General features: G+C 34.3%; 2 long non-coding RNA genes across 3 annotated transcripts in view; one reads left to right on the top strand and one right to left on the bottom strand.

The window, feature by feature from the left end:
* LOC141515009 (uncharacterized) overlaps positions 1 to 10,606 on the bottom strand; it is a 42,761-nt gene extending 32,155 nt beyond the window's left edge. The window contains exon 1 of the long non-coding RNA XR_012476190.1: positions 10,009 to 10,606. This is a non-coding gene — a long non-coding RNA (uncharacterized LOC141515009). The remainder of the gene's footprint in view (positions 1 to 10,008) is intronic.
* Positions 1 to 27,458, top strand: part of LOC141515008 (uncharacterized) — a 130,565-nt gene that overhangs the window by 67,553 nt on the left and 35,554 nt on the right. The gene's annotated exons all lie outside the window — the stretch shown is intronic.

The raw sequence follows: 27,458 nt of genomic DNA, 5'->3' as shown, positions 1-27,458 counted from the left end.
CATATACTATTTAAAGAATATAGGTGGAGTTTTGCAAAATTCCTTTTATGACACCATTATGTGATGTATACCTAATATACTTTATATAGTATACCTAATATACTTTATATAGGAAGAACCAAAACGGATAAAGAAAATTATAGACCAATCTCCCTAATGAACAATGATGAAAAATCTTAAGTAAAATTTTAGTAAAGAGATTGCGGCAAATTATTACTAGGATAACACACCATGATCAGGTAGGATCTATGCAAAGTAGGCAAGGATAGTTCAATATTAGGAAAACATAACATAATTGAACAAAAGCAACAGAAATCATATAATTATCTCAATAGATGCTGAAAAAAACTTCTGACAAAATACAACATACATTCCTATTCAAAACACTAGAGAGATAGAAATAAATGGAGTTTTCCTTAAAATAGTATGCAGTATCTATCTAAAACCATCAGCAAATATATGTAATGGGGATAAACTAGGAATCTTTTCAATAAGATTGGGGTGAAACAATTACTATTACTAGTCAATATAATATTAGAAATATTAACTTTAGCAATAAGAGAAGAGAAATAAATTGAAGGAATTAGAGTTGGCAATGAGGAAGCAAAATTTTCACTCTTTGCAGATGATATGATGGTATACTTTTAGAACCCAAGAAAATTATCTATAAAACTGCTTGAAGCAATTGACAAGTTCAGCAAAGTATCCTACATAAATTATCAGCATTTCTATTTATGAACACAAAGCTCCAGGGCAAGAGATAGAAAGAGAAAATACATTTAATGTAACTGCAAACAACATTAACTACTTGGGAATCTACCTCCCAAGACAAATCCAGAAACTGTATGAACACAAACACAAAACACTTTCCACACAAATAAAGTCAGATCTAAACAACTGGAAAAATGTTAATTGTTCATGGTTAGGTTGAGCTAATATAATGAAAATGACAATTCTACCCAAATTAAATTACTTATTTAATGCCAAAGAAATCAAGCTACCAAATAACTATTTGAATGAACTAGAAAAAGTAGTAATAAAATTCACCTTGAGCAAGGAAACTGATGAAAAATATGTAAAGGAAGATGACCTTGCTCTACCAGATCTAAAACTATACTATAAAGTGACAGTCATCAAAACTACTTGATACTGGTTCCAAAATATCCATAGCAGCTCTTTTTATAGTTGCACAGAACTGAAAATTGAGGGGATACCCATCAATTGGGGAATGACTTAACAAGTTATGGTATATGAATATTATGGAATACTAATGTTCTATAAGTAAACATGAATGATTGAATTCTAGAGAAGTATGGCATGAATTACAGGACATGATACTGAGGGAAGGGAGCAGAACTAAGAAAACAATGTAAACATTAACAACATTGTGAGTTGATCAACTTTGATGGATGCAGCTCCTGTCAGAAATTCAGAGAGCTAGGACAACCCTGGGAGAATTAACACTATCCATATCCAGATGAAAAAAAACAAGCCAAATCAAATAGAAAACAACAGCAAACTACAGAATCTGAAAGAGCACTATGTTCACTTTTTAAAAATTTCCTCATGTTTTTCCTTCCTATCTCATGATTTTCTTCATACAGAAAATTACTAATCTGTAAATATATTAAATATTAATTTATATGTACAGTGTTTTATCACACTCTTTGCTGCTGTGGGGAAGGAGATGGGAAGGGAAGGTGGAAGGAAATTATGTGATTTATAATATATGCATATGCATGTAGATGAATGTTGAGAAATTTTCATAATATGTAATTGGAAAAATAAAATAAAATATCAATTAGAAAAAAAGAAAACCCCAAATGGGGTCATGGAGTGTTGGACAAGACTGAAAAATAATCCAACACAAAGGAGAGGAGAGACTTAATCCCTAGAAACAGGAAAGAATAGTTAGCATTATTCATTAATTAGGATGCTATTTGTAGTTCTGTGGTGTAGGATAGCTCACTTGTCACAAGCACACCTGGTTGGAACAGATTGAATGTGTGAATCTCACATATGCTAGGGAGGTTCAAATTCCCTTACCTTTTATTGACAGGAACTAATTTGTACAAGAAAGATAGAAAGACTGAATAAGACTGAGAATTGGAGTTGAGAAGGTTTCTCTTGGATGAAGTTGCTAATTGAACTCTCATCCTTTCAGTGTTTAACCAGTGACAAATCAATTACATTGGGATGCATATAATTAGCTATGGCCTTTTTCTTCTCTAGCATCTTTTCTACTTTGTACTGTCTGAATAGATTCGAAGACTAAGCGCCATTTTGTTGAATGACTCAGAAAGGAGATTTATTGCATGCATTAAAATTTTCATAGCTTCATCTTCAGTTCAAAGGAATTCAATTCAGTGTTTCTTTAGCATATATTATGTACTTAAATCTTCATCAAAAATTTAAAAAATTTGTTTTTCTCTTTACTGATTCTTCTTATCTATAAGTTTTTTTGCTTGGTTTTGCAAGGCAATGGGGTTAAGTGACATGCCCAGGGTCACAGAGATAGATCTAAGGCTAGAGTTGAATTCAGGTCCTTTTGACTCTAGGGCTGGTGCTCTATCCAGTGCATTACCCAGTTGCCCCCTCTATATGGATTTTTACAAACATCTTCTAGACCTCCATTAACTTTGTATGTTATATTTTTCTCTTTCACTATTAGGAATTTGCTGAAAGAATTTATTTCTAAGTTCTTTTAGTCTCTTCACTATGACAGTTGATTTATATTGGTCAAGTTTCTGGAGGAGTTCTCTGTTCCTTGATCCATTTTCCATTTTTTTGGAATGTTTTATTTAAGTAGGTCAGGTTAGAGTTTTAATATGTAATACTTAGTTCTCATTTTTTTCTGCTATTCATTTTTATTTTTTCCTTTAACAATGTGGTAGACTGACTTACCTCTATAGTAAGGGAAAGAAATAATTGATAATCTATATGCTCCATTTATATTGATACAATATGAATGAAAGAAAAGCCCTCAGCACATTGGGCCCTCCATGTTGAATTTATGGAAGTAAAAAGACAAGAACTGTATAAGATCCACAAATCACTGTCATTTGTAGTAACAAAGACAACTAACACACAGAAATACTGGAATATTTGAAGCTCTATGTACATTATTTCAGGTCTTAGATATATATCTATATTAAGATCAATCTGACCCTTTGATGTTAGTCAAGAGTCTTATGTCAAAATTATGGTTGCTTGGAGGATTATGTATTTATTTGTTTGTTTGTTTGTTTGTTTAGTTCAATTTCACTACAGCATGCTTGCAGGTTCTGGATAATGAACAATGATCTTGCACTTTCCCAATCATCAGTGGAGAAAAAAAAGGCTGTGGGCTTGCTCCCATGCCTTTTAGAATGAAGTTTTCAGTCATGTTGTCAAACGCCTTCAATGAGGACAAACATGGCTGTCCAGGTTAGCTACTAAATTGATGGAAAATTCTTCAATTTGAAATGACTACAAGCCAAGACTAAATTGGAGAAAGTGTTGGTGTGTGATTTTTTTGTTTGCCGATGATTGTGCACTCAGTGTAGCCTCTGAAGCTGAATTGCAACAAAGTGTGGATTAATTCTCTGCTTCCTATACTAATTTTGGCCTAACAATTAATACCAAGAAAACACAGGTATTCCATCAGCCAGCACCAGACCATCCACATGTGGAACCATCAGTTACAGCAAATGAAAAAGTTTTGAATACTGTGGATAAATTCATTTACTTTGACAGCTTACTTTTCAGGGATGTTGATATTAATAATGAAGTTGTCACATGCATTATCAGAGCTAGTTCAAGGTTTAGGTGACTTTGAAAGAAAGTGAGGGAGAGATGAAGATTAAACTGACTACCAAACTGGAGGTCCATAGAGAATTGTGCTGACCTCAGTGTTGTATTCCTGTGAAACCTGGAGAATCTACTAGCACTTCCTAGCCAGGAAACCAAATCATTTCCATTTGAATTGTCTTAGGAAGATTCTGAAAATTACCTAGCAGGATAAGACACCAAACACTGAGGTCATTTCTCTAAATAACCAAGCCTTCAAACTCTACTGCAAAGATTATAATTTTAATTGTTGTTCAAATGCCAAATGTATACTTGTTACATGAAAAAGATTATTTTATGGAGAACTCATATGATGGTCAGAAGAAGAAATACAAGGACACTCTAGAAATCCTTCTTAAGAACTTAAGTATTGATTGTGCAGCATGGGAGACACTGGCATAGGATAGCCCAGCATGATGTGCCCTCATCAGAGAAGGTGATGCGTTCTATGAGCAAGGCAGAATGGAAGCAACTTAAAGGAAATGTGAAATGAGTTTAGGGAATCCAACCAGTTATTCACATGTACTATTTGTGCCTGACCTATGTAGAGCATTCCACATCTGTATTGGTCTTGTCAGCCATAGTCAGACACATAACTTATCTATAATATAGCAATGACATTTTGATCTTCTTCAAGAATGAAGGAGAACAACCAGAACCAGACTATATTAAAATGAAAGGTGACCTAATCTCTGCACTCAAGGGACTTATACTTTAGTAATCTGGATGGAAATCATTTACAAAAGACTATAGTTTGATAATTAAAATTAATTATAGTTTGTTAGTAAAATTTGATAAGCACACAAGTGAGGTTAGGTAGATGGGATTAGAGAAGGCTTCATAGGTGGTGATTGATATGGAATTTGAAGAAGTATCTCAAATGGCAAGAATGGAAAATGGAAAATAGAAGCTGATTTGAAAAATAGAATCAGCAAGTAGGATAACATTGGGAATGAGTAATCCAGTTTATCAGAAGTGTGAAGTAGGCTAGATCTTGCCAATAATTTGTTATTTAATAATTATTTCTCTCACGACCTTGCTTGGATCTCCTGGGGATGACCTAGATAGACAGACAGACAGACAGACAGATAATAATAGACATTTAGACAGATAAATATGATAACTATTTATTAAATAGTTCAGAGAGGTTGGCATATATATATATATGCACATATATATATATACAATATTTATTAAACACTTACTAAGGGCTCTCAATGTGCACACTGAAGATACAAACAAAAGCATACTAAAATCCGTCCCTACTTTCAAGGAGCTTACGTTCTAATGAAAGGGACACCAAAAACCAAAGAGGTACATAAACAAAGAAGTCCAGTACCAAGGGACTGCCACATAAGCTTGAATAATCATGAATGCTAAATGAACACAGGTTTTTAGTTGACTTCCTACTAAGCCAATTTGTCTATTATACTCAAGGATGCCTAATGGAAAAGGCTTTATTTATTTTATCCATTTAGCAGGCATTTAAGAAATGTCCTCTATACACCAGGCATTGTAGTGGATACTGGGGGCACAAAGATGTTGCCATGATGGAGGTCAGAAAGTTTAAGATTCTGAATGTAGGGGATGAAGCTATTATCCTTTTTCTGAATTTACCCTATAATTTGTTGACCTTTATTCTTCTTGGCACACCAGAATGATAGCTATATCTCCATACCTGTGTCACCAAGAGTAATGATCAATAGCCAGAAATAATTCACTATCAGGATCATCCTATAGTCATAGAGATGGAGAGATTTTTTCCCACTATCTTTCATATTGGGATGGTTAGGAATCCAACAAGGCAGATTTACATGATGAATAGAGAACTGGCTTCAAATCCTGCCTTTGACTTATGCAAGGTTGTATGATCCTGCACAAGTCACTTAATCTATAGAGACTAGAATATTTTTTAAGACTTTTGAGTTGCACAATGAGTGTTGATCAACTATTACAGACTTGACTCTTCTTTTCAGTATGAGGATCAAAGACATGGATAATGCCAGATACATACAAAGAAAGAACTCTGGAGCTGAATGCAGATCAAAGCATGCTATTTTCATTTTTAAAACATTTTTTTTGTTTTTTTTCTTTCTCATTTTTTCCTTTTGTTCTGATTCTTCTTTCACAGCCTGACTAATATGGAAATATATATAAGATGATTGTGTATATATAACTATATCAAATTAATTGCTATCTTAGCAAGGGGAAGGGAAGAATAAGAGGGAGAAAATTTTGCAAAAGTGCACATTGATAACTTTCTTTACATGTGACTGGAAAAAAGATTATGAATTGCAGAGAAGGTAGGTGACTTGCATTGGTAGTGGGATTTTCCTCTTCAGAGAGTTCTCCACATCAGAGAACTGACAGTTAATCTTTACCCTGTGAACTCAAAATAAAGTCTGTCTTTTACTTAGAAGCTATTTTCTGGTACATATTTTCCACCAGTTTCTCCATTAAACTATAAATGAAGGAGAAATCCTAGAGGAAGGATTAGTTTTAGAAAAACAGGTCTTTCAGCTCTGGTATAAATTACAAAATAATAGTCTTGGGAATTGGTTGATATGTGTTTTCCACGAACTGAAAATGTCTGTAAGTTGAAAAAGGACTGACTCAAAATGCTAATTTGTTAACATAGCTCCTTTATGTCTTCCTGTTGCTTCTTTTCTATTTGCTTAATTCTCCCTGAAAATACAGATTGCTTACACCTGGAACTCTGACTATGCCTCTACTTTCTTTGGTTTCATTACTTCTGTTGATTACTTACCTGATACGTACCTCTTTATCCTACCCACCATTTGTTTTATGGACTTAAGAATTCTTTCTGTCCTTTTCTATTAAGCTACCTTCATTGATTATTATCCTCTAGCCTGTCCATCTATTTCCTGGACTCTGATTCCCAGATTCCCCTGTACTGATTAGCATTTCCAAGGCTACTTTCTTTCTTAGGAGAAGTTCTATTTGCTGGTCCACAGAACTGAATGTTTGAGACAATATTCAATATCACTTTTTGTCCCTCTTTTTTTTTCTTTAGCTATATGCTGTTTACCATACTCTTACCTGTTTTGTTGATTTTCATGGAGGAAATAGACTAGCATTATTACATTCCCTAGCCTTCTCTGAACCTGTCTATCTATCCATTGCCATGTTCCAGTCCTATGTCTATCCTGTTTATCATACCTATAAGATCTCTGAAAAAAATTACTGCAATGTAGGACTTCTATATCATTCCACTGCTAGAATTCTTTTCTTTTCAAATTTTGAGTTCCAAATTCTTTCCCTCCTATTTGCACCCTCTCACACCCACTGAGAAGGCAAGCAATATTACATCAATTATATATATATATATATATATATATACATATATATATATATATGGGCATATTTTCAGATTATCCATATTTTTAAAAAGAAAAATAAAGTGAAAAATTATACTTCATTTTGAACTCAGAATACATCAGTTTTCTCTCCAAAGGTAGATAACATTTTTTCAAACTTTGAGTTTGTTTTATTGATGTTCATAGGAAGGGCATCACTGTGAGCTCTACTGAGTGGGTACTTCTAAGATTTCCTATCACCCCATATGAGGTTTATTTTTTCCTTCCTTTTTTTTCACCTGAAGTTAAGAGATTATAGGTTATGGCTCATGTTTACATACACTCGAATGTATGAATAGGTTACAAGAGTCAGGAATATGTTTATGCAATATTTCTTTTGGTTATATGAAATCTAAATGGGATTACCATCTTCACATGCTCTCCTCTATGCTTTAGTTTATACTGAAATAATGCCCCATATCTCTTTTAAGAGAACAACAAAAAAGGGAAAATGATAATTAATGGTGGAGTCAAGGGAGGACTGGTATAAAAAATGTGTAGTCATAAATGAGCATGGATCTAATCATTCTGGTTTTTTTTTTTGCAAGGCAATGGGGTTAAGTGGATCTAATTCTGGAAAGTAATTTGGAATTATACCCTTCAAATCCACTAAACTGTATATAACCTTTGACCTAGTGAAATGTTTAATAGGCATATACCCCAATGAAATCAAAGACAGAGAGAAAAAGGACCAATATGTACAAAAATATTTATAGTAGCACCTTTTGTTTTTGAAAGAACTAAAAACAAGTTGTACCCATCAATTGGTAAATGACTGAATAAATTATGGCATGTGAGTGTAATGGAATATTTCTCTGTGCCTAAAAATGACAGAGCATGAATTCAGAGAAGATTGGGAGTAATTGTATATATTGATGCAGAGTGAAGTGAATGAGTAGGATAATTTATGAAATGACTACATTATAAAAATAAACAACTTTGAAAGATTTAGCAACTTTAATCAATGGAATCAATAATTGTGACTCTGCATGATAGATGATGAATCAGGTTGCACATCTCTTGGTAGAAATGGACTAGAGGTACAAAATGAGACATGTGTTTTCAGACCTGGTCAATGTGGAGATTTATATTGCTTATCTGTTATAAGAAAATTATTTTATTTTTGGTGGGGGGGGGAAGAATTAAGGAGAGAAGAGTGAATGAAAGTTGCAATAATGATACCAAAATAAGAAAAATGAATGGAGCAAAAATGAAACATTAAAAAAGCATACATAAATGAGCACAAGACACAGGTAAACAAGGTAGCATGTAATAGAGACTGATTTTCTGTTATTTGTAACATGTACAATCCTGTTAAACATATTTGATAGAAGTGGCTTGTCCTGATCATGCTCAGATCACCTAGGAAAGAAGCACCCTTCATTGGTCCTCCCTTTTCTACTTCATTTAGAAAGGGAAGATCATAGTTTAATCACAGTATTGGAGCCATGACCTAAACTGAGGAGTGATGCCCTTTGCCTCCCCATTATTTTACTTAGACTCCAATATATATGGAATTGGAAAAGTATTTGTATCTGTTATGTTTTATTTGTCCTATTCAATTTTAGGTGCCAATGTTGCCCACTGAATCCTTGGGTTCAAGTACCAAGTACCTTGGCTTTTCAGAGCTTTCCTGCCAGGCTGGTTGGCTTCCACATCCTGCCTGTGATACTGGCTCCAAGGTTGTCATGGATCAAGTTTCTGGTGGGCACAGCTGGAACCTAAAACTGAGGACAAATGACACTGAACAGAGACAGATGTCCCTCAGATCCATTACTTGAAGCCAGGGGAGACAGGGCAAAGTATCCGACCTCTACTTCTGGTTTAGTTCTTGGCACCTGAGCTGTGGGTAAATTCTGATCTTTACTCTTTGAATATAATACGAAAGAATGATCCAGAAAGAGAGAGAGAGACAGTATCAGTTTGGCCTGTTTTGAAGACATCCTTTTCTGGTAATTCAGCCAATCAAAGAAAGTTTCAGTTACTCATGTGGAAAGAAAAACAAAGGTTGAAGGGCACCTCCATTTTAGGTGAACTGAGCATGCATAAGGCAAGTCCTTTGCTCAAGAAAATATTCATACTTGTCGATGTTTTCCAAAATAATAATAATAATAATAATAATAATAATAATAATAATAATAATAATACAAATAAATAAAAGACCAGCATCTCTTTCCAAATTTCTAAGCACTTTTCCATTGATCACCCAAATTTAAATGCAGGAACCTTCCAGAATGTGTATTTATCAGACACACTGGCATACCCAACTATGTAATGGAATATAGTCAAGAAATAAACCTTGTAATTAAATGCTGGATGCTTTGGCTTAATAGTCAGGAGGAATATACTTCTTATTTTTTTCCCCATTTTTTCCCCCAAGATGAAGAAGGGTGGGGCTAATAGTGATTATTCCACAGATCAGTTGGGAATTAAGGGAGAAGAGGGATGGGCTAACTCATAAATCATTAAAGTGGTTGCTGAGAAACATAATATAATATTTCATTTTTTTCCAATTGCATGTAAAAGTAGTTTTCAACATTTATTTTTTACAAGATTTTGAGTTCCAATTTTTTCTTTCTCTCTCCCTACCCTTTCCCCTCCCCAAGAAGGCAAGCAATCATATACATTATACACATGCAATCATATTAAACATATTTTTACATTAGTCGTACTATGAAAGAAGAATCAGAACCAAAGGGAAAAACCACACACACACACACACACACAAACAAAAATAAAAGTGAGAATAGTATGTTTCAATCTGCATTCAGACTCCATAATTATTTCTCTGGATGTGACTAACCTTTTCTATCATTAGTCTTTTGGAATTGTCTTGGATCACTGTGTTACTGTAAAGAACTGAGTCCATCATAGCTGATCATCCACAATATTCTCCTGGTTTGACTCACTTCACTCAGTAGTAATTCATGTTTTTCCAGGTTTTCTGAACTTTTCCTGCTTATCATTTTTCATAGCACAATAAATTGTATTCAGAGACAATAACTTGTTCAGTCATTCCCCAATTGATGGGCACCTCTTCAATATCCAATTCTTTGCCACCACAAAAAAAGAGCTGCTATAAATTTTTGTAGGTCCTTTTTCCTTTTTTATGAACTCTTTGGGAGCTTTGATGGATCAAAGGATATGCACAGTTTGATTGCCCTTTGGACATAATTCCAAATGAGAAATATAACATTTAGGTATCCCCAGTAATCTGATCCAGTCCTTTTTATAAATCTCCATCCATTCTATCAGTTCTTATTTATCACTGTACTTAAATAGCAACTCATAGAACTCTTGGGGATGGAACATAATGAGAAAGATTCCCTTTATCAAGGATCTGCCTCTCCTACCTCATTCTATCATCTCCATGAATTCTCAGAATGGAATCTCTTTTGCCTTCTTCTTTCCATAAATGGCAAGAAAAAAATATCACCAAACTGATGAATGCTGGTATAGAAACTGTTGAACTCTTTCTGTAATCTGATATCACTATGGAAACACTCAGGGTCAGTGACCAGTAGATAAGATAAAATTCACATTAGATTATGAATAAAACAAAATTCTAGATTATGCAATTTCCTTTCTCCAAACCCTAAGAATCACATTTGTTTCATGTCTGGATGGTTTATAAACATACAGTGGTATTGCTAAATCATCAATAATAAGGCATTTTGAGAAGGACAAGAAAAATCCTGGGTGAATTCTTAAAAATAGACTACTTGAATCCATTTTTATGGGCACTCATATTACATGCATATTTATTTTGAAAAGCTGCCTTAAATAATATTTGATTGTTCTTTTATTCCCAAATTATGATCCATGAGATATTGCTGGAACATCATACTTTCTAATTCTAAAATAAGCTCCACTGACAATGACTCTTTTTGCTGGCTGTCTTTGGAGAGTCCTCATGTTGAGAGGCCAACAAAAATAGTCAGGTTAAGTAGTGAGACTGCATTTCTTTTTCATTTGACTACAATATAGTATATTTAACAGACTTCAAGAACATAAATGAAGATGGTGAAAACTATCTGAAAAATACAGCAAGGAAAATTGGTTTAGACAAAGGCAATTTACAAGAAGAAATGTAATACCCAAAGGGTAGAGTTTTTTTTTTTTTTAATGATGCAGATACTGGGTGGAAGAGGACCATTCAAAGTGGAATATCAGAGAATTTTTTTGGAGGGGAGGGGAATAAGTATATATCACTTAATTAAGTTTTTAAGAAAATTAACCCCAAATTTATTAAAGTACCTCTGGCCTCCATTGTCATTGCTACCTCTCTTGCCAAGCTCTTATCACTTCCCTCTTACACTCTGGAAATAATTAACTATGTCTCCAGCATTTCCCTTCATGAATCCAACCCACACTCCAGTGACAGATTAATTTTCCTAAAGGACTTTTTCCATCATGTCACTTCCCTGATCAAAACATTTCAAAGGATAGTTCCTCATTGCCAAGAGAATAAAATCCAAACTTTTCTGTCTGTCATTCAATGGCCTTCACTACTTGCCTCCAATGTCTACGGGATCTGATAGAATTTCTCTGTGCTTTTCCACAAGAATACTTCATTCCAACCATACTTATTTATTCCTTTTTCCCTCAAGGTTTCTTACTTATTCCCACCACTGTACCTTTGCCTAAGTTGTTCATCTCATTTGTGATGTTTTCCTCATTATCTCTGTCTTTATGAATTGTCTCCATGCTTTGAGATTCCAAGTCTTCCGTGAAGATTTCATGATCTTGCATTTCTTCTCCTTTGAGAGTACTTGCTCAGTTATTTGTTGTGTTAAAATTCTAACTTGTTCTGGTCCCCCGACCCTACTTCCCCACTTTCTAGTTATTATAGAAGGTTTAGAAGTAACCAGCATAAAGTAACAATAAAAGGAAGTAAGTTTGCAAAGGGGAACCTAGAAATCACTTACAGACTGTCCTATAAATCAAAGAAGTGTAATAGTTACTTGAAAAATTGTATCATAGATTAGCTAAAAACGACATCCTGAAACTATGTGCTAAATTAGGAGGAACCAAGGAGACCCTGATGTCAGGAACTTTGGGTCCTGCTAATTGCTATGATTTCAGATAAGTTCCAAATATCTGCAGTATGATCAATGGAAGACCAGATGTTGCTAATAATTTTGAGATGATGTAAATTTATTAATGAACTAACCTCTAAGGTGGCACAGATGAGAATTAGTCTGTCCCCCACAAAACCCTATAAATGAGACACCTACTCTAATTCATGGTTACATGAGTTATTCTCTGGGACTTTATTCTTCCTCCTCCTCCCTACTCTCATCCCTCATCCTCATCCCTGTATTGTTGAGCTCCATGCTGCACCTTCCTCACTTTGTGCTATTTGCTCCTGAACCTTCTGTGCCCTATTAAAGTGTGACTGAAGCATTAATCTCCATTGTCATCATGTTCTTTCCTAGCTAGTACCTAAAGAACTAGGTATGCCTGCACTTATTTCTAATTCCATAAATTGATTAGCAATTCGCTTGTCTAATACTGATCATGTGGCATTTGTTATGTATTTGTGAAGATTTATGTTTTCATCTGGATCAATAATCCATTTAGAAGGGCAGATTGCAAACTATTTGTACTTTCTCTTATATTAGTCTTTCAACCATCTTTCTATGAATTTTTTTTTTGAGAATTTACTCAATGAAATGTGGTCTTTATTTTTTTCCTTTTAATATCTCATGTTTGCGAATGCAGTTCTTGGATTGTTTATTAATTGTATTTCTTTCTGATTTGATGACAAGTCTTTTGCCTTTTCCAATTCAGTGGAAATCAACAAATATTTATTAAGTGCCTACCACGTGCAAATCACTGTGAAGGTGCTAGGAATACAAAAAGGAAAACAACAGTCTGTACTCTCAAGGTATTTATATTATAGTGGGGAAAAACAACATGTCCAGAAATAGGAGACAATATAGTACAGTGGAAAAAATCCAGAGGATCTGGTTTCTAAACTATTTCTACTTATATGACTTTGGGTAAGTCATTTGTTCTCTTATTTCCTCACTTGAAAAAGGAAAGAGATGGATATATGCAGAGGGTCCCAAAAGTCTTAGTTTGCACATTCAAAATGAATTGTAAATCCCCTTCTCCATCAATTCCAATGCCTCCTCTTGCCTTTAGTATACACCATGAAATTCTCTGTCATTTAAAGTCCTACACAACCCTGCCCCCCATAGCTTTGCAAATTCATTAAACATTATTCTACTTATACTCTCTGAAATTCAACCAAACTGGCTATATGTTTCCCAATATGTCTTATTGATTTTTGTATGTTGACATATATTTCTTGTCTCCTAAATTTTATTTTGTGAGACTCCAACTTTACTGAATTATAGATTTGGAATGTTGAAGTTTGTGAGCCACCATTTTGCTGTGCATGGTCAAAAGGAGTCTCTGGCTCTATCCTTATATAATTCATCTAATTCAAGACTCATAGGGCCATAATCTACAGTTAGGAGGGCCTCCAGAGGTCATCAACTCTATCTTGGAGGAGCTCCAAGAAGCTTAAGTCACTTAAGTCTTTTCAGCTCATGATCTCTCATCCTCAGCTCCACATTTTCTTTCATTCAACATATCCAGTCAGTTGCCAGATCTTATCACTTCTACATACTTTACAGCATCTCTCTCTCTTCCTTTAGGAAACTCTTCAAGTACCACTTTCTAGGTAAGTCTTTCTTGTTCTCTCCTGGTAGAAGGTTAGAATTGTTTCATTCTCTGTATTGAAAAGCCCTAGTGGGGCAACTAGGTGTGGCTCAGTGGATGGAACATTGGCCCTGGAATCAGGAGGACCTGAGTTCAAATTGACACTTAATAATTACCTAACTGTGTGACCTTGGGCAAGTCACTTAACCCCATTGCCTTGCAAAAAAAACAAAAATGATAATCCCTAGTGCTTAGAGTATCTGGTACACAGTAGGTGCAATGGAATGCCCAATTCCTGCCATATTCATTCTGATATGTCTGTTTTTAGCCAGATTCTCATTGGCTCCTTTATTTTCCTCTCAACCAGTTTGTTTGCTCTGGTCCATAGGCTCCATCTTTCTGGTTCCTGTCTTGAGCTATATTTGATTACACTTTAGCTGTCTTCATATTCAGATCCCCAGCTTTTCCAAACTCTACCTTCTCAAATAGACACAGACTTTTTCCTTTTGGTCTAGAATGCCAATTCATTAACACTAATTTAAACACTGCTTTCCATTGTGGAACTTCCGTATAGCCCACATCTCCAGTCATCCTTATATATGTCTTGCCACTGTACCTAGATGATTCTAGAGGAGAAAGTGAGGCTGGTGACTTTGCACAGCCTTTCCTCTCAAATTCATGTCACCTGCAAGTCATAACATTATGATGTCATGATCTTTTTCAAGAATGAAGTTCAAGCAACAACGAAAAGGTAAGCAATTAGGTGGTTCAGTAGTTAGAACACCGGTTTTGGAGTCAGGAAGACCTGAATTCAAATCCAACCTGAATTACTAGTTGTGTGATTCTGGGCTAATCATTAACTGCTGTTTGCCCCTGTATAATGGGGTTAATAAAAGCATCTACCTTTGTAAAGATCAGATAATATAATAATTGTAAGTCAAGTCACTTGACCTCTCTCAGCTTTGGTCTCTCATCTGAAAAAGGTGTACCTATCGCTTATGCTTATCAAATGTGATAACATATGTAAAAGTGCTTTGCAGACCTGAATGCATTATATTGCTAGTCATTATTTTTATTGTTATTATTTTATTTTTGGTAGACTCAAGTCCCATTAGGCCCATTACTCCCAAAGTTCTACTATGGAACTACTCATATTACAATATCCTTGTGGGTGGAAACCACATCTATATGTACTTTTTAAATATGCTTTGTGGAATGTAGTATACTTTGTTTTTCAATAAATTTTTCTAAATGATTGATTATTCACTGAAATAGAAATAGAGGTATTTCAAGTAAGCAAGTAATTTTAAAAATTCCATCTCAGACATTGATATTCTCCTATTTTACATGACCTTGGGGGAATCACTTAAGATTCTGTATTTTAGTTTACTAATCTTTAAAACATGAAATTGGTATAGATGATATTTTAGGATCCCTTTACCTTGAAAATTCTATGATCTACAATATATAAGCTACAATTTGCAATATATGGTCTTTAAAATCAAATATTAGCATATGAATGTAGAACTGGTTAGAATTCTGACACTTTTTATTTTAATGATTTTTCCATTATCTGTTGTTGAAATGAGCCATTAACTGACCAAAAGCCTAGAAGAGGGAAAGGGGGAAAATGAGGTGGAACATGAGGATGATGAGGAGTAGTGAAAGAAGCAAGAGAGAGAAGAGATGTAGAAAAGAAAAAGGCAAAGAACAGCTTTTCTAAAATCATGGACAGTAAGTTGATTGTATAAACAAGAGAGAAAGGTTAGATTGGCCAAGAGAGCAAATAAATATTTGGGACCAAATTTGTAGGTGCATGAGTAGGTTTAGAACTTTCTGAGGCTTAAGTGGGAACATGTTTTTAGGTTTTTTTGCAAGGCAAATGGGGTTAAGTGGCTTGCCCAAGGCCACACAGCTAGGTAATTATTAAGTGTCTGAGGTCAGATTTGAACTCAGGTACTCCTGACTCCAGGGCAGGTGCTCTATCCACTTTGCCACCTAGCCACCCCTGGAAATTTTTTTTTAAAGTAGGAAGTCATCCTAGTGTTCCATCCTTTCTCAGTTTGTGAAAGTTGTCTTTGTAATTTGTTCTTTTTTGATGACTCATGGAGTCAGTTCCCACTTAACCAATTGTAATTTTTAAGAATTTAAATATTTAAATATTTAAGTATAATTTTCCCATCTTGAATGAGACAATATTTTCAGATATAGTTCATTATAGATTTGTTTTTCTTGGAGGGTAGTTTGGAAGGAGGGAAGCCAAAAAAAAGAAAAGCTAAAAAAGATAGCAGGATCAAATGAAATATTTTAAAAGTATACAAGAAGAGAACAGAAGGAAGTTCACAGTGAGGTCCAGACTATCAGGACAACTTTGGAATTATCATGTTTAGTTTATTATCTAGTTTTCAAAAAATAAGCTGTAATAGAATTTTGTGATTTCATATACAACCATCTTCTGTTCTTTCCTTATGGGAGTATTCATCTTTATTGTTATTTGACAAGTTCATAATATTTAAAGTTTAAAATCTTGAAAAAAGAGAAGAAAACTTGAATTAACATCTATGCTGTATGGCCTTCCTGGTTCTACTTATTTTACTCTGCATCAATTTATATATGGTTACATATATATATATATATATATATATATATATATATATATATAAATGCACACATATATATGTATATATACATATATATTCATTATGCTTTTTTTGAATTCTTCCTGTTCATCATTTCTTATGGCATAGTAATAGTCCATTGTATACCTACTATAATTTATTTAGTTATTCCTGAATTAATGGAAAGAATTGAAATTGAAAATGACTAAAGGACAATAAATACATACAGACATACAATCTCACCCACAAATTGAAAGTTCTAATTCTGTGTGTGAACAACTTGAAGAAATGTAAATATGCTTATAAATTATAATGACCCTGATTGTAAGGGCTGATACTCATTCTCTAATTCAACAGAGTAGGTGAATTTTCATTCAATTACTCTTAACAAACATTTAAATACCTAGTGTGTTTAAAACTACAAGGGGATTCATACTCTTGCCTGAGTTCTCTTCCATCTCTGAGTCCCTTATTCTAAGAACTGCCTAAAACAGTATAGAAGTAAGTACTATACTGATTACTAAACAATATTTGGTAATTAAAGTTTTATTGAAGGAGTTAGAAGTGAGTTAATTATTAAAGACTACGTGAAGCCATTTCTCTTGAATCTAACAGGTTAAATTGTCTTATATATCATGTATTATGTAATTTTAATTTATGTAATGTTTTCTTTCTTCCATTTGGATCTGATTCTTCTCTCACAACACATTCAATTTCAATCTCTAGCATGTTTACAAATATAAAGCCCATATCAGATTGCTTTCTATGGGGGGGGGGGGTAGAGAGGATGGAAGGGAGGGTGGGAGGAAAAATTGTAAGACTCAAAGTCTTACAAAAAATGATTGATAAAAACTACCATTTGTATGTAGTTAATTAGAAAGATAAATAAAACATTTATTAAAATATAAAAAAAGAAACTGTTGTTAACCCAGAACATTATATTACTTTTTTTAAAAATCCTTATAGCTCTATTAACAATGCCATGAAATGAAAAAAGGGTTCTAGTTTGAATTGACTGTACATTCTACTTTGGGGACATACAGCCACTGGACCTTAAAACAAAGATGATAGAAAATGCCAACAACTTATCAAAAGCAACTCTCATCTTATGTAAGAGAAAACAAATATAGAGTAAATGGTATTAATACTATAAAATTCTGGAATGACTAGTGCTCATCACAAATACTATAGCTTCCTTTTGGACACATGAGGTATTGGTAAATTACATTTATGTCCTATGAAAAAAATTGGGCTTTTAAAACTAGAATATTTATTGATATGTAATTATGGTTAGAATTAATCATCTCAGGGTCTATTCAAACCCCAGGCCTGTAAGAGATAGACCATGTGGTGGGTTCATTTTATGCTGAGTAGAGGCATTTAAGGAGACTCTAGAAGGTCAGCTAAAAAATACCATTCCACAGTCTAATGGCTTTTTTCAATTTCAGGAAATAAGCATAAAGAACAAATTATCACAGAAGGCAGAGCCAAAATAGCTGAATGAAACCAACATTCTTGCTGTGCTCTCTCAACAATCCCTCAAAAACAACTTTAAAAAAAGAGGTCTAACTGAATTCTGAATGGTAAAACCTACAATTCTATGTCTAGTCTAAGGCAACTTAAGATGATAGAAAGATCTTCTTATACTTGGTGGAGGCTTATTAGGAGGATAAGACAGCAAAAGCAGCACTAGCTAGGGTCCTTAGAGGTAGTAGCAACAGCAGGGGAGGCATTGGGAGTGCCTCACACCTTGGGATGGTGAGGGACTGAATACTTGAATCTAGGTAATCTCTATGCAAGTACTGGGTACAATGTCAGGCACCATTTGGCAACTCTAAAACCCAGTAGCTAGTTCTAAGTTGCAGTTCTAGGGTGGAGTGGAGCAGCTGCAGTCATGGGGGATCAAGGTCCCTACTTAGCTAAAGAGTAGAGCACAGGCCAAGGGACAGTGTCCAGAACTCTTCCTTGGATCATAAGTTTTGAAAACTTATATGATATCCCAGAATTAGCTATGAAAACAGCATAAGGTTATAGAAGACTGAAGCTCAGATACTCATAGAGGTGAGCAGAAACCAACTCTAAAATAAAATAAAATCAAAAAATAAAAAAGTGGGAAAAAATGAGCAATAACAGCAATAACAACAAGAAAAGAACCTGGCCATATAAAGGTAACTGTTGTGATGGGAAACTCAAGAAACAAATATAGAAAAAAACAATGACTTCAAAACATCTACAAGCAGTCAAAGAAAAATGCTGAGTGGATAGATGGAACAAGAATTCTTAGAAGAGTAAAAGGGAAAAATTTCAAAAAAGATTTTTTTAATCAGATAAGAGTGATGTAGGGAAAGTCAGAAGAGAAGTGAGAACTTGCATAGTAAGAACTATGCAAGAAACTTATGAAAAGAAAATTAATAACTAATAAAATAATAGAAAAATAGATGAAAATAACACACATTAAAATCAGAATTGGTCAAATGATAAATTCAGAATTAGTCCAAAAAATGGTACAAAATTTAAATATGCTTCTGTAGTCATGATTATTCATTGCATGTACAACTTCAAAATTCTTTTGTCTTTTCTCCTCTCTCCTCTCTCTCTTTCCCTCTCTACTCTCTCTCTCTCTCTCTCTCTCTCTCGCTTTTTCTCTGAAAACTGAGTCTCCCTATCTTAAGTAGGATGGCATGATCTCCTTGACTACTAGCATTACAGTTTTTCTGCTCTCTTTCTGACCTGGGTCCCTCTGCAGCTAGGTATCAACACATGAGGATACCAAATCAACTGTAATCTTGCTGTAGCTCAGAACTCTGAGCTTGTGATACACTTATAGCAGAATTGACAAATATGCTCTAATCACTATGCCAAGTCAAAATAGTTTTTTTTCTAGTGCTGTGGTGGTATAAATTGTCTTACTTTTTTCTCTTTTTCTTTCCCATCTTAAACCCAACAAAGAGAATAAAGTCATATCCAGGCCCTGGGCTCAGATTTTAGAATTCTGAAATGAAACATTTCTTCTCCTATTATTAGAATATAAATACCCCTTTCAATCACTTTAATGGAATTACCTTTCTAGGTTTGTCTTGACTCTAAGGGTTCTATTTCAAAATTTCTACTCAGCTTTGTTTTTTTATCAGGTATTCTTGAAAATCTTTTAATGTATTAAAGATCCATTTTCCCTTCTGTGGGATTTTAGATTTGCATGATAAACCTTTATCTTTTACTTTTTGGAATAGTATATTCCATGATTTCTCTTATTTTAGAATCAAGCATCTAGACCTAGATGGAGCTTCAGAGCTCACAGTTCAAATAGGTCTGGGAAATTTTCTTTCATGATTTCTGGAAACATGATATCCAGGTTTTTGTTGGAAGTGATAGTTTTCAGGTGTCTGATAATTCTTAAATAATCTCTCCTTCATCTCTATTTCATGTCAATTATTATTGGCAATAGATATCCTTATTTTTTCCTATTTTTCAATCTTTTGATTTTATTCTAAATATTTTGTTTTATTTTATCATGGAGTCATTGATTTTGATTGCTTCATTTTGTTTTTAGGGTATTTTATAGGAGTCTTATGTTGATTCTAATTTTACTTTTTTCTTGCTTCACATCTTTCAGTCCATCCTGTATTCCTTATGACCAAACCATATTTTTTTCCCTCTGCAGCTCTATTTATACTTGTGCAGTTCCTTTTTTTGACAAGAATTATTTCTTTAGTTTCTTTTAATTCATAGTATTTCTTCACTGGGCCAGGTATTTTCTTATTTTCAACCTACTCTTATTTTCTTTGGAATGTCTCCTTTTGTCAGTACTTGAAGGCTGTAGTTTGATACTCAGTTTCCTTTGCTGGATCCTCATGCAGCACAGATCATCCCTAAAACTAAAGGGGTCCTGGGCCCTCTTCTCCTCTCCCTATACTATTTCATTTGGGGATTTCTTTAGTTCCCATAGACTTGATTATCATCTCTATGATGATGATGATGATGATGCTTAAACCTACCTATACTGCCTTCTTTTCTTTTCTTTTTTTTTTGTATTAGTTTTTGCAAGGCAGTGGGGTTAAGTGGCTTGCCCAAGGCCACACAGCTAGGTAATTATTAAGTGGCTGAGATTAGATTTGAACTCAGGTACTCCTGGCTTCAGGGCTGGTGCTCTATCCACTGTGCCACCTAGCTACCCCACTGCCTTCTTTTCTGACTTCTAATCTTTCATCTCCAGATGTCTTTCAGACATCACTAACTGATTTCTATCAGACAGACATCTTAAATTCAACATGTCCCAAGCTAAACTCATTCTTTCTACTGCTGCTACACCTTCCCCTTTTCTAAACTTTCTTATTACTGTAGAGACACCATCAATCTCCCAGACTACCAGACTTGAAATCTAGGTGTCATTTTCAGTTCTTCACTATCTCTCAACCCCTTATTCAATTTTTGCAACATCTCTTGGATACTTTCTCTTCTTTCTTCTGATTCTCCCCCCATCCTGGTATTCACACTTGCTTGGACTATCACATTAGTCTTCTGATGGGGTGGTCTGTCTCAATTCTCTTCTTATTCTACTCCATCTTCCATATAGCAGCCAAAGTGATTCTTCTAAAACTCAAATCTAACTATGTCACCCTTCTAATCAATAAACTCCCAGTTGCCTCCAGGATCAATTTCCCCCCTTTTTTTCTTTTTTGCATTCAAAATCCTGTATAACCTAGCTCTCTCCTTCTTTTTCAGTCTTCCTATATCTGACACCCTCCCCTCTTGGTACATTTTGATTCAGTAATACCATCTTCCCTGTAGTTCTGTGAACAAGATACTCCATTTTTTGGCTCTGGGCATTTTCTCTGGCTGTCCCCTAGGTCTGTAATGCTCTCTCTCTCATATCCCATCTACTGACTTCCCTTCTTCCTTCAAGTTCAAATGAAATACCATCTTCTATGAGAAGACCCTCCAAAACTCTGTTAATTCTAATGCTTCTCCTCTTTTAATTAGTGGCTTTTTTTTCAGTTTATAGTTTTTTGATATATATATTTTTTGCTTATTATTATCTCATTAAATAATAAACTTTTTGAAGGCAGGCAAGGAACTTTTTAATTTAACCTCTTTTTGTATCTCCAGGGCCCAGCACCAGTGCCTGATACATGACAGGCACAATAAATGTTTATTAATTGACTTTTTATTTGGGATTTTACTGGCTTTCTAGTTGTGAATTCTCTCTTAGATTCCACTGGGTTTTTGACTTTTTCTCTTCTTTTTTGTTTTAGTCAGTTATAGAGTGTAAACTCTAATTCCTCAAAGGGTTGATGATAGAAACAGGTGAGAGGAGGAAGCTGTAATTATTATTTTTTACATTTATTATATCTTTTGACTTTTAAAATAAATTTTCTTGAAATATTTTGGTTTTGGTTTGCCTAAATCTCTCCCTGTATACTTTTCACTCTTGATTCTGGAAAGCTGTGTTTTATAATAAAAGATTATTTCTAAAAAGTAAAAGAAAAAGAAATAAAACAGGAAAAATCAATCAATATATTTAAAAAGAATCTGACTATGTATGCAAATTTCCTGACTCATGGACATTATCATCTACCTCTGTTGGGGGAGGAGCCTTTTCATCTATTCTTTGGACACAGCCTTATTCTTTGTACTTTTGCAATATTCATTTTCAGATGTTTTATAGTAGTTGTTTTTTCCGTTTTCATTGGTGTAATCTTTGTGCATAATCTTTCCTTGATTCTGTCTACTTCATTTTGCATCAGTTCATGTAACTTTTCATGCTTCTTTATAATCATCATACTTGTCATTTTCACAGCACAGTAATGATGTTGTATTACATTAATGTACCACAATATATTTAGTCATCCTTCAATTAAGAAACATCTACTTAGTCATTTGTTCTATGTTACCACAAAAAGTGCAGGTATAAATGTTTTGGTATAAATGTAACTTTTCTTTTTCTTTCTTTCTTTCTTTCTTTCTTTCTTTCTTTCTTTCTTTCTTTCTTTCTTTCTTTCTTTCTTTCTTCCATTCTTTCTTTTTTCTTTTCTTCTTTTCTTCCTTTTCTCCTTTCTTCCTTTTCTTCTTCTGTCCCTTCCTCCCCTCATCACTCCTTCTCTCTCTCTCTCTCTCTCTCTCTCTCTCTCTCTCTCCCCCCTTGCTTTCTTATTTTTCAATAACAGCCTTCTTTAAGTATTTGGCTAGCAGTGGAATTTGTGGGTCAAAGGATGTAAACATATTCATTTTACTTGACTAATTCCAAATTACTTTCCAGAATGGCTATACTAAGTCACAGCATCTCCCACAATATTTTGATGTACCTGTCTTTTCACACACCCTTCAGCATTTACTATTCTCATCTTTTATATCTTTACCATTTGGGGTGTGAGATTAAACAAACTCCATTATTTTAATTTGATTTTCTCTTTTAATTAGTGACTTGGAGTAATCTTTCATGTGGTTGTTAATTGTTCACAATTCTTTTGAGAATGTTTATTCCTTGACCATTTATCAATTTGGGAATGATTTTTGATCATTATATTTTTGTTTGTTGTCTATCTTTTAAACCAATTACTTTTCTGATAAATTTGATAAAATCCTCCTTCCTCCCATCCAACCACTTTACTTTTAATCCTAGCTATGGTAATTTTGTTTGTATAAAAGCTTTTAAATTTCACATAATCAGCTTACTATTGAACCTTTTGAAGTTGCTCTATTTCTTGTTTGATTAAAAATTTATCTCTTACTTATTGTTGTGAATATTATTATCATTAATCTCAGTTTCATCTTCATTTCCCATGGCATACATTTAGAAATGGTTCTGAGACAAGTCACTAGCTTGCTGTTATTCTTTTTTTTCCTTTTTTTTTAGTTTTTTTGAAAGGCAAATGGGGTTAAGTAGCTTGCCCAAGGCCACACAGCTAGGTAATTATTAAGTGTCTGAGGTCAGATTTGAACTCGGGTACTCCTGACTCCAGGGTCGGTGCTCTATCCACTGTGCCACCTAGATGTCCCTGTTATTCTTTAACATTGAATTTCTGTAGATTAATATACAGCTGAGTAGCATTGCTGCTTTTCATAATTAAGTAAGCCCAATTTTTTCCTCTTTTAAGATTTTATTTTGAGTTTTACAATTTTTCCCCTAATCTTACTTCCCCTCCTCACCCCCCACGGAAGGCGATTTGCCAGTTTTTACATTGTTTCCATGGTATACATTGATCCAAATTGAATGTGATGAGAGAGAAATCATATCCTTAAAGGAAGAAACATAAAGTAAAAGAGATAGCATGATCAGACAATAAGATATCACTTTTTCCCCCTAAATTAAAGTAAATAATCCTTGCTCTTTGTTCAAACTCCACAGTTCTTTCTCTGGATACAGATGGTATTCTTCATTGTAGAGAGCCCCAAATTGTCCCTGATTGTTGCACTGATGGAATGAGTGAGTCCATCAAGGTTGATCATCACCCCCATGTTGCTGTTAGGGTATACAGTGTTTTCTGGTTCTGCTCTCTCACTCAGCATCAGTTCATGCAAATCCCTCCAGGCTTCCCTGAATTCCCATCCCTCCTGGTTTCCAATAGAACAATAGTGTTCCATGACATACATATACCACAATTTGCTAAGTCACTCCCCAATTGAAGGATATTTACTTGATTTCCAATTCTTTGCCACCAAACAGGGCTGCTATGAATATTTTTGTACAAGTGATGTTTTTACCCTTTTTCATCATCTCTTCAGGGTATATATCCAGTAGTGGTATTGCTGGATCGAAGGGTATGCACATTTTTGTTGCCCTTTGGTCATAGTTCCAAATTTCTCTCCAGAAAGGTTGGATGAGTTCACAGCTCCACCAACAATGTAATAGTGTCTCGGATTTTCCACAACCCTTCCAACAATGATCATTATCCTTTCTGGTCATATTGGCCAGTCTGAAAGATGTGAGGTGGTACCTCAGAGAAACTCAATTTGCATCTCTCTAATAAGTAATTTTTCATATGACTATGGATTGCTTTGATCTCCTCATCTGTAAATTGCGTTTGCATATCCTTTGACCATTTGTCAATTGGAGAATGAGTAAACCCTTTTTTTTGCAGGTTCTCAGAAAGTACTCACAGTATTTCAAATAGAATGACAGGGAAGATAATACACATTTTCTTCCTCTTCCTCCTTATCATTATCATTCTCCTTGCTATTATTATTTTCACCATCATCACCTTTATCATCACTTATCATAATCATCATCTTTATCATTATTACTTAGTTCTTATCTTTTCAATGGTGCTCAGGGACAAATCACTATCTTGTTAGCGTTTTAGTTTAATGTTCTATGAATTAGTCCATAGGCACATAAAATTACTGTTTTTTGAAGTTGAATAAAAAATATTAGGATGTAGATTCATTATTTATACAATATTTGGAAATAGCCTTAGAACAGCTTTAGAAGACATTTTCTTTCCACATGACCCCTTTTCTGGATCTCAATATTTTCAAAACTCATTGTTCCATAAAGTTTGGAGATGTGAGTAAAAATGTTCTTGAGATTTTATGGGTTGACACCCAGATGATTATGGACAGAAGTTTAATTTGAAATAATTTCCCAGTTCTAGTTAGTTTATTTGTTATTAGATATTATTTTTATTGCAAGTTTCATTATTAGGTATTATTTCTGGAGAATGTTAGATAAAAATTTCAACAACCCAAATGTCTCCAACTTTTACTGCTTCAAATATTAAAAATTCTTCAATTTTATCTCTTATTTTGTCCAGTTTAGTCTTAGAGATAAAGTTTTTTTTTCCAATTGCCCTTTACAAGTTGGAAATATATTGCTGTGTGTCAGAGCTGAAAGTTCACTTGAGAAAATAAGTAATATAAAATCCTTCTCTATAAATGATGAGATCTGTTTATGAAGTAATATTGGGACATAATGAAATATTCATGGGAATATGCCTTTTTAATAGTGATCTGCACCGAAGGATTGTCAGCAGGTACTATATTGTTATTTTTTTATATATTTTGTTCTATCTTACCTTCTCATGGTATCAGAATGTAAAAAAGGAATAATTGCTCTTCATCCTCTGAGTTAATAATCATCTTGATGATTTTGAAAGCACCATGTATTTCCTAAATTCTTAGAAGTCTCATTTATTTCTTAGATTCTTAGAAGCAGTTTAATCATACTGACTGGAGTGTTAATCCACTCAGTGATATCACAAGAACCCAAATGGCTTAAATTTCAAGATTTCTCAAGACCTTCATGGCTACCAAGGGTGTTCTCAGTGGCCACATTCTCAACATTCCCAACTTTGCCATTGTTCATGATCCTCTTCATGACAATTTAATTTTCCATTTGTAAATTTTCTAAATGATTTTTGGTACTTGGGCAACCAGGAGGATGTATGCATGGTCTGAGTCTCAGATTCCTGAGCCAATTTGAACTCAGAGACAGTGTCACTGTCCTTAGTGAAAAAGAACTAGCCATCCTACATGATGGAAGACACCAGGAGGTATTTCTCCTACCACACAACATGGATAATGGGTTGAACTTTAATCATATTTTTGTTGTCATTATAAATATTCCTTTGAATCCCCCAAAACTTACTTTGTCCAGAAGAGTAAGTTAGTGATATTGTCCCTTTGGAATCTTACCAGTGGTGACTGAGGTTCTTTTAGTGGATTAGCTTCCCATTTTTTACCCAAAACTTTGAAATTTTTTTCTTGGTAAACTATATCCTTGTTATGTATCATACACCAAAGATCCATTGTTGACTCATAGATAATAAATTCATGAATGAAGCATTTATCAGAAATTTACTTTATGTGAAACACTATATTAATATATGGATATACACATGAAAAATTAAGACAATTCCTGCAGTGATACATATGTAAGTTTCAGCTCCAGTCAGATGGAAAGGTCCTTTGGTCCTTTAGGGTAGGGAGGCAAAGCAAATGATAATGTTTATTTTTTAAATGTCATTTCCTTTGATAAAGTAATATTAGCTTCTGATGTTGTATCATTTGATAGTGATGAGGATTGTTGGTGATGAATTTTCTTCCTGGGTCTTTGGTTGCCAATTTGCCCTAGGATAATGACTAAGGGCCCTGGTCTGGAAGTACTGCTAATCCCATGGTTCTTGACTTCAGGGTCAAGGACTGATACTATCAGAATTGTAGGGGCGATGATGGTCAAGGTGGTGGTCTGATTTGCCTTCTGTCTCTATGTCATGATGCTTTCTCTCTCCTCTGGTATACCTTGCCTGCTCTGTGTGTGGAAATTTGTTGACTGGATTGGTAGCAGTATTGGTAGTCTGGGAGTGGGGGGGTAGATTGCTGCAAATATATAATAAACAAATGCAAAGTTTCTTTGCTCTGAGCAATGATCTATTCAAGAGAAACAGACAAATATAGATGAAGAGGGAGGAAATAGGACAGAGTCACCACAAACAAAAAGTAAATAAGAAATTGAATACCATACATACACAATTAGTTGGGCCCTGATATTACAGGTTAAGACCAGTTCCATCTGAATTTTCAGGCAGAGCAGCAACCTGGGTGGCTTATGTCAGCTTATGTGAAGGACTAATATTTATAAAAAGCTTTTATTATTCTGAAATGCAGTTTCCAAAGAGCACTTCAGAAGCCACTTGAGAAAATTATACTATTGAGAAGTTATAATTGTTATGCTACTGGATCAAAATGACAGGGAGAAGAGAATGGCAGCTAATTATTCGAACCACTTGGTGACATTACAGAGATTTTTGTATCATCTTCTTTTGTCCTTGATTAATCAGCTAGCCAGTTATGACACATTATTATTGCCATGAACTTTTCATTATCTGAGAGCTAATTATGTAGTTTGTGAATTATTCAAGTCTCTTTCATTCTCAAAAAAAATCTTCCTTTTCTCTCTTGTCTAAAGAATTACTCAGTAATTTCCCAAGAGATGGGAAGTAAAAAAAAAATGAAGGGAAAAAAACAG

This window comes from Macrotis lagotis, chromosome 2 (genome assembly GCF_037893015.1).
Source record: "Macrotis lagotis isolate mMagLag1 chromosome 2, bilby.v1.9.chrom.fasta, whole genome shotgun sequence".
In the NCBI taxonomy this organism is placed as follows: domain Eukaryota; kingdom Metazoa; phylum Chordata; class Mammalia; order Peramelemorphia; family Peramelidae; genus Macrotis; species Macrotis lagotis.
Note: the sequence above shows the minus strand (reverse complement) of the source record. Positions and strands in the feature narration are given on the sequence as shown.